Consider the following 8155-nt stretch of genomic DNA (forward strand, 5'->3'; position numbering starts at 1 on the left):
GAAAGGTAGAACCATGGAGACAATAAAAGTCACAGATTGAAGGAGGGAAGCATGAATGAATAGAAGGACACGGGATTTTTAGGGTGGTAAAAGCACTGTGGAAGCCACCATACATCTTGGTTACTTTCTCTTATTATTGGGACAAAATATCTGACATTCAAAATGAAGGAAGGAAAGGTTTATTTAGCTCACAGTGTGTGGAGGTTTCAGTCCATGATCAGCTGGCTGCAAAGCAGAGTGGCTTGGCACAGGGGCAACACTTCAAGGCAGCAGAAGACAGCAAAAGCAGCAAGAGCAAAAGGCAAAGAGAGCAAGCCTCTTTTCCTCCCTTATATTGTAAGCAGGCTCCTCCCCTCCAGGGCGGGTGTAACACTCACACCATCTCCCTCTCTCCTCTTGCACAGGCTGAGGATGCTTACAAAGTAAGAACCCTGCTGAGTGGCTTAGTTAAATTTCCATAGTTGTAGACACTTGTGCTTATACATTTGTCTAAATTACTAGAGTCTACAACACCGAGAGTGAACCTTAACATAAACTTCTGGACCTCTTGTGGTAACAATTTATCAGTGTCCTGTTCTGGCAAATGTACCACTTGGGCCGGATGCTGACAGTGGGGGAAACCTAGCATGTCCGTGGTAGGAAATACACTGACAATCTCTGTACTTTCCTCTTTATTTTGCAGTGAACTTAAAACTGCTCCAAAATTGTCTTTTTAAAAAATTAAGAAATAAATCCTTTTTCAGACAAAAATCGAGTTCATTTGTTGCTAGTAGGCTTACTTTGCAAGAACTATTGAAATAGTAATAAGATACTGGAAGACAGTAATAAGATACTGGAATAAGAAGTTCATGGCTTGCATGAACAGCCATGACGAGGCAGTTGTGTATCTAACCAAATGCCTGAAGGGGTGCTCTGGTATCCAGGTAGGGGTTGCAAAGCCCTTGTAATGTGCAAGACCCAGGAGTAACGCTTTGAGAAAGTACCCATAGGTGGGCCACCACGCATGACTGCAGGTGGCCCCCTGCCCCTCAGGACTCTGCTCCAGTCCTGTGTTCATAGCCCTGCAACCAGTCCCGTTCACCAAGGGGCCCATTAGGAACCAGAACCATCCATCCTCCTAGTCACAAGTCTGCCAGCCATGGAACCAGCTGTGGGTCGTGCAATGGCCCTGCTCCCTAGTCCAAACCTGCTCTTAGTCCACCAAGGGACCAGGAAAATCCATTTGTAACCTTACAACCAGGCTGCTACCTCAGTCCTAGCTTTGAGTGCTGATGTTGTCTTAAGACTTGGTACCAGTCTCTGCTGTGTTAAGGGTCAGTCCTGCCCACCCCAGGGACTGGCTGGAGACAGTGTTGTCAGAGCTATCAGTGACAGGATCACTGAAGTGGGTCCCAACTCGGAAGCCCTGTGACTCAGTTTGGAGTTTGCCCTGCCTGTGTAAGGCAGGGGAATCCTATGTTTATGCACCTCTCGTCGCAGGCCTGCTGTCTGTGGCCTCAGCTTTGGACATGAAAATGGCACTGTAAGCCAGGGTGGTGCCACACATCTATTGATCCCAGCATTCTGGAAGGTTGAGACAGGAGGATTACAAGTTTGAACACAACTTGTGTGACTTTGCCTGACTGTCTCTAAAATAAAATAAAATGGACTGAAATGTAGTTCAGTGCGAAGGCCCTGGGTTTGATCTCTGGTCATACACATGCACACATGCACACACACATATATATTTACACACAAGTAGCCATATGACAAGTGCCCTGTTGGGCTGTTACCCTGGAGGAAGTCCTTCCCATCTGGGTGTTTGGCAGGAGTTATGTCTATCTGTTCCTATAGTAACCAGCTTGCCAAACACAGACCCAAATGTAAACCTGAACTATAATCTGCTCCAGCCCAGCTCACTGGTGATACTGGGCCCAGATCCATTGGCCTGGTACAACCAATCTGTAAAACAGTAAGAAAGACTTTCTCTTTCAAATCTGCCTGCATGTGTAGCAGGGCCGTGGATATAAAGAATTGGCAGACGTGGTGATGCCAAAACAAACAATGTTTCAGGAACGGATCCCAAAGAAATGGAAATTAAACCAGGCATGGGTGCGCACTCCTGTAATCCCAGCACTTGGGAGGCTGAGGCAGGAGGATCCTTGCAAATTCGAGACCAGCCTGGGCTACAGAGTGAGCTCAAGGCCAGCCTGAACTGCATAGCGAGTCCCTGTCTGAAAAAGACCAAAAAAAAAAAAAAAAAAAAGAAAGAGAGAGAGAAATGGAAATCTAAAAATAGCCTGGCATATTATTAAAAGAATTGTCATAATGAAGCTCAGGAAGCTACAAGAATTCAGATAAATAACTGAACAAAATAAGACCCCCTTCACCAAAACAAACAAACAAACAAACAAAAAACCAAAAACCCTCTGCATGAACAAAGTAAGCAAACAGAATTAGAAAGAAAAAAAGGACTAAGTAGAAATTCTGAGGCCAAAGAAGGCTACTAGTGAGTCAAGAATAGATTGATCAAACAAAGAAAGACTCCGTGAGCTTGAAGATAGGTCGTTTGGAACTACTCAGAGGAGGAGAAAATGGGGGGAATGAATGAAGAGAGATGATGAAAGCCCACAAGGTCTACGAGAAACCATCAAAAGAATTAAAATCTGTAACTTTTAGATGGAGAAATATGGGAGAGAAGCAAGCAAAGTGCCTAGAGACAAGGTGGCTAAAAACTTCTCAAATCTGAGAGCTCCAAAGAGGTTCAACTCAAAGAGAGCTTTAACTAACTCGTCTTCTGTCAATCTGGCAAAAAGCAAATACAAACTTTATTCAAAGAAACAAGACAAAAGTGAACTTTCATAGATAAAGGAACCTCAAAAAAACTATCAGTTGATTCTCAGCAGAAACCTTATAGACCAGGAGAGAGAGAGATGATTTAATAAAAATTCTAGTAGAATCAAAAGAGCCCAGATTACTTTCACCTTGCAAAGTTGAGGCAAGATAAAGGTTCTCTTGGACAAAAACTGAGAGAGTCCATCATCACTAGACTCACTTTTGAAGAAATGCTCATGGGAATTCTTTAAGCTGAAATGAAAGGGTGCTAAGTAGTGTAATACAAAGACACAGAAGTATAAATCTCAGTGGTAACAGTAAATGTAAATAGAATGCTCTAACACTGTAATGATGTATACAAACATTTTAACTAGGTTAAAGCATGAAAGAATGAAAAATAACAGTAGCTACAATAATTTCTTAATAGGTACACAGTATGCAAAGAGGTAAATTGTGACATCAAAACAACATACAAAGGAAAGAAAGAGGCAAAAGTGTCCATGTTATTATCAGCTTTAAGCAGACTGTGTTTAGCATAAGTGGCTTACATAAGCCTTACGGTAATGGAAAAGCAAGAATCTAACCAGGTCCACACACAAGAGGAAAGAACACAGTGTACCACAGTAGAAAAAGCTAATTCACCAAGAAAAACCGAGAAGAATAAAGAAATGATCTGTAGAACCATCAGAAGAGACTTAACTCCTTACCTATCAATTATTATTATTTTTTTGTTCCTGGAATCAAACTCATGACCTTGTGCTTAGCAGGCTTATCAATTATTAAGTGTAAATTTTCCATCTAAATGTATAAGTGTGGCTGGATGGAGTAGAAAAAGACCAAATGAGAGGCTGCTTCCAGGAGTCTGACATTAGATTTTAAGACTGAAAGTGAAAAGATGGAAAAGATATTACATAGACAAGGAAACCAACAGAGAGCAGAGGTAGATGTACTCATGTCAAACAAAATAGACTTTAAGTAAAAAGAAGACAAACAAAGTCATCACAGAAGGATAAGAGATCAGTGTATTGATGCTGTAACTGTTGCAAGCACATATGCATGCAACATCGGAATATCTAAATACATGTGCTCTGCCAAAGGGGGTGTAAATATTTAAATATAATAGAGCAAATATCGACATAGTCGAAGAGGGAGATAGACCACAATACAACAGTAGTAGGGAATTTCAAACCCACATGATCAGTGAAGAGGTTATCCAGAGAGAAAATCGATAAGGGGCAGTGACTTGAACTTCGCCCTAACCAGACAGACCTAACATATGCAAAACATGCCATTAGAAAGGAGCCGGATACTTATTCTTCTTTTAAACTAAGTGTTTTGGTACATTGAGATACGCAAAATGATCGTAGTCACCATAGGAAATTTGTACCTGTGCACGATCTATTTTGATTCCTCTTTTTCCCCAATCCTGTCCCCTTCCTTTAGCCCATCTTCCCCTCTCTACCTACAGCTTTGTTTCTATTTTATCCTTTTTTAAATCATTTTTTCTTTTCTCTTCCTTCTTTCCCCCTCTCCCACTCTAGTTCTTACTATTTTCAAGCACGCACAGAGTGTTTCCAAGTCACGTCACAGGCATCCGGGAAGCAGGCCTTGGCAAACTGAAGAAAACTGAAATAATATCAAGTATCTTTTCCAACCATAAAGATATGAACTTAGAAATCAATAACGGGAAAATTCATAAATATGTGGAAATTAACACACTTCTGGACTAATACGGCAAATAAGAAATCAAGAAGGAAATAAAAATCTGTCTTGAGATAAACAAAAATGGAATAAAAAATACCAAAACCATGGGGTGCAGCCAAGTTCTTAAAAGGAAGTTTACAGAAATAAACACAAAATATAAAAAGAAAAATCTGAAATAAGCAACCTAACTTTATACCTCAAGGAACTAGAAAAAGAACAAACTATGTCCAAAGATAGAAGGAAGGCAGAATGATTACAGAAATAGATGAAATTCAAATTTGAGATAATAAAACAAATCCATCGAAGCAAAAATTGGATTTTTACAAAAATAAGCAAGATCCACAAACCGTTAGTTATACCTAAAAAATAATATTCAAAAAAACTAAGGAATGAAACAGGAGACATTAAAACTGATACCACTGAAATGAGACTACTGTGAACAATTACATGGCAACAACTTGGAAACCAGAAGAAACTGATAAATATCTACGCAGGTGCAGCCTGCCAAGCCCATCATGAGAAAACAAGAAATTTACTAAATGTTTAAAGAATACTAACTGCTCTTAATCTTTCCTCCCTCCCAAAAAGCCCTAGAAGAGGAATTTATTTTAAGTCCATAGGACTTTGCAGGACTGGGGCCAGCAGTCTGAGCATCTATTAGGAGGATGATGTACGCAGAACAGCAAATATGGGGATTTCTTTCTGACTTGCTTTTGAAATCCAGTATTGTTCTCACTGTTTTGTTCTGATTTATTGTCTTTTTATTCAGTGTTCTGTTTTGACTGGTTTTATTCTGCTTTGTTTTGATTGTACCATGCCCAATGGTGTGACAACTATTGTGAAGATAACAGGAGATACTGTGGTAGCCATTGTCGATTTCCCATTAGTGTGTTTTGAAACCCTGTATCACTTTTCTTTTTTTTTTTCTTTTTGAGACAGGTTCTTGCTATGCAGTTCAGGCTGGCTTTGAGCTCACTTTGTTGCCCAGGCTGGTCTTGAACTTGCAATGATCCTCCTGCCTCAGCCTCCTGAGTGCTGGGATTACAAGTGTGAGCCACCACGCCTGGCTAGCCCTGTATCACTTTCACTGTTTTGTTTTGATTGGCTTCATTCTGTTTTATTTTGTTACATTTTATTCCTCTAAAGCAACAAAAAAAATCTCTAAGAGCAGATCATGAATGTTATCACACTCAGACACACTCACTTGTGGTACTAGCAAGGTCAGTAGAACACCCCCTCAAGAGGAGCAGTGCTTACATGGGGCTGGGAACAGTTTCCTTTCCCAGCTACCCGAGGGGAAAACTGGGTAACTCACATGGCCTGGGGACAGTGTCAGAGGGTTCCGCTGCAGTAATAAAGAAAAATTAACTCAGTATCAGAGTTTGTCAGCCTCAGGGTAGACTGAGCATCCCTCAAAAACTCACAATATCTTGCTTGGAGCCAAAAATTACCGCGCATAGAAATAATAAGGAAAATATGATTCATAATAAAAAAGAAATAAAACAATAAAGAGAAATTCAGACAACACATGATTTGATAGTAGATGAGGATGTTAAAGAGGCATATATTCATATAAAATGTCATATGGTCAAGAAGACAGAAGAAAGATTCAGCACATTAAATGAAGACATAGCAGATGTGGAGAAAACATTTAAAAGATCCAAAATCAAGGTCTGAGGTAAAAAGTACAATGGAATGGAATAATAACCGATTAGATGCTGTGAAGAGAATTAACAGTGAATTTGACGTCAAACAACAAACATTGTCAAAAGTGAAACAGTGAACAGATTATTGGTAACATGAGCCGACTTTGTCCTGACATAATTGGAAAGGGATGATACAAAAATGTTAGCAGTAATAAACAAGAAATTTCTAAATATGATTTTTCAGCGTTGAGTTTGTATCCAGCTATATTACTGAATTTGGCTATTAAATCAAGATATCTTCCTAGCTGGGCATGGTGGTGCATACCTGTAATCCCAGCACTCAGGAGGCTGAAGCAGGAGCATCTCCATGAATTCAAGGCCAGCATAGGTCCCACAGTGACAAGGCCATCCTGAACTACACAGTGAGACCTTGTCTCAAAAAACAAAAATAAACAACATCCAGATGTCTTTTGATGGAGTTTTTTGGTCTACTATGTAGAATATTATGCCAACTGCAAATAATGATAATTTAACTTCCTCCTTTCCTGTCATTGTTCTTTTTATTTCTTTCTCTTGTCTAATTGCTCTGGCTAATGTTTCCAGAACTATATTGAATAAGAGTAGTGACAGTGAACATCCTTGTCCTGATCCTGATTTCAGAAGTAAAGCTTTCAGTCTTTGTCCATTTAGTATGATGTTGGCTGTTGGTTTGTTATATAGATGGTTTTTATCAGATTGAGATGAACACCATCTATTCTGATTTTCTGTAGGTTTTTTTTTTAATCATGAATAGGTGTTGGACTTTGTCAAATGCTTTTTCTACATTTATTGAGGTGATTATGTGGTTTTTGTACTTGGCTTGTTGATACAGTATATTACATTTATTGATTTGCATATATTGAACCATCCAAGTGTGAAGTCGTGAGCTCAATCCCTGGTACAAAGATAAGTATAAATACAAACCATCCTTGAGTCCCTGTGATGAATCCTATTGGTCGTGGTATATAATCCTCCTGATTTGTTGCATTGTTTCCAGTATCTCACTGAGAATGTTTGCATCTGTGTGCATCAGGGAGATTGGCCTGTAGTTCTCTTTCTAGACTGGGTCCTTCCCTGGTTTGGGTATCAGGCTGATGCTTGCTTCCAGGGATGCAGATGGGAGTATTGCTTGCCTTTCAGCTTCATTAGAGTGTGAGAAGTAGTGGCGTTAGATTTCCCCTAAATTTCTTGTAGAATTTAATATTGAATCCTGCAGGGCTCAGGCTTTTCTTTGTTGGTAGGTTTTCAATTACATCTTCAATTTTACTGACTGATACTGGGTTATTTAGGATTTTTATATTTTCTTGATTCAGCTTTGGTAGCTCACATATATCTGGGAATCTTTTTATTCCTTTCTGGGTTTTCCATCTTATTAGAGTACAGATTCTTGAAGTATGTATTGATGATTTCTTCAGGATCTGTTGTAATTTCTTCCTTTTCATTTTTTTTTTTTTTTTGTCTTTTTCTTTCTTATTGGTACTGGGGATCGAACTCATGACTGCCTGCTTGCAAGGTAGGCCCTTATGCCGCTGAGCTAAATCCCTAGCCCCTGTTCCTTTTCATTTCTAATTGCATAGATTTGAGGCTTTGTCCTTTTTTTTAAAATTTTATTTAAGGAGAAAAAAGAAAAAAAAAGAAAAAGGGTACAAGTTATACAGAATTTCAGAAAAATAAACAGTAGGAAATCACTAGTTAATTACATATTGTCTTCTTAGAAATAGTTGTTGAAGTTACAAAATTAAAACATATATAGGGGACTCTCAAACAGTGAGACTGCAAACAGTTTTGTTTAATGATCCAACAAAACTCAGTAATATGGTTATCTGTCTTATACACTTAAATATATATGCAGTTATATCTTTTAGAGAACTTTCTTTTCCTTTCTTTTGTACAATGACAATTACACATTTTGGGTTTTATTACTCCCACAGTTCTTATTACTTTTTTTTTTT

General features: G+C 38.9%; 1 long non-coding RNA gene across 1 annotated transcript in view; it reads left to right on the plus strand.

Annotated features, from left to right (window-relative positions):
- LOC111756294 (uncharacterized) overlaps nt 1–6397 on the plus strand; it is a 49348-nt gene extending 42951 nt beyond the window's left edge. The window contains exon 3 of the long non-coding RNA XR_010040046.1: nt 4356–6397. This is a non-coding gene — a long non-coding RNA (uncharacterized LOC111756294). The remainder of the gene's footprint in view (nt 1–4355) is intronic.
- The last annotated feature ends 1758 nt before the right edge of the window (nt 6398–8155 follow it).

The sequence above is a fragment of the Cavia porcellus genome, unplaced genomic scaffold (genome assembly GCF_034190915.1).
Source record: "Cavia porcellus strain 051 isolate PalLab524CR breed Dunkin Hartley unplaced genomic scaffold, mCavPor4.1 scaffold_17, whole genome shotgun sequence".
In the NCBI taxonomy this organism is placed as follows: Eukaryota; Metazoa; Chordata; class Mammalia; order Rodentia; family Caviidae; genus Cavia; species Cavia porcellus.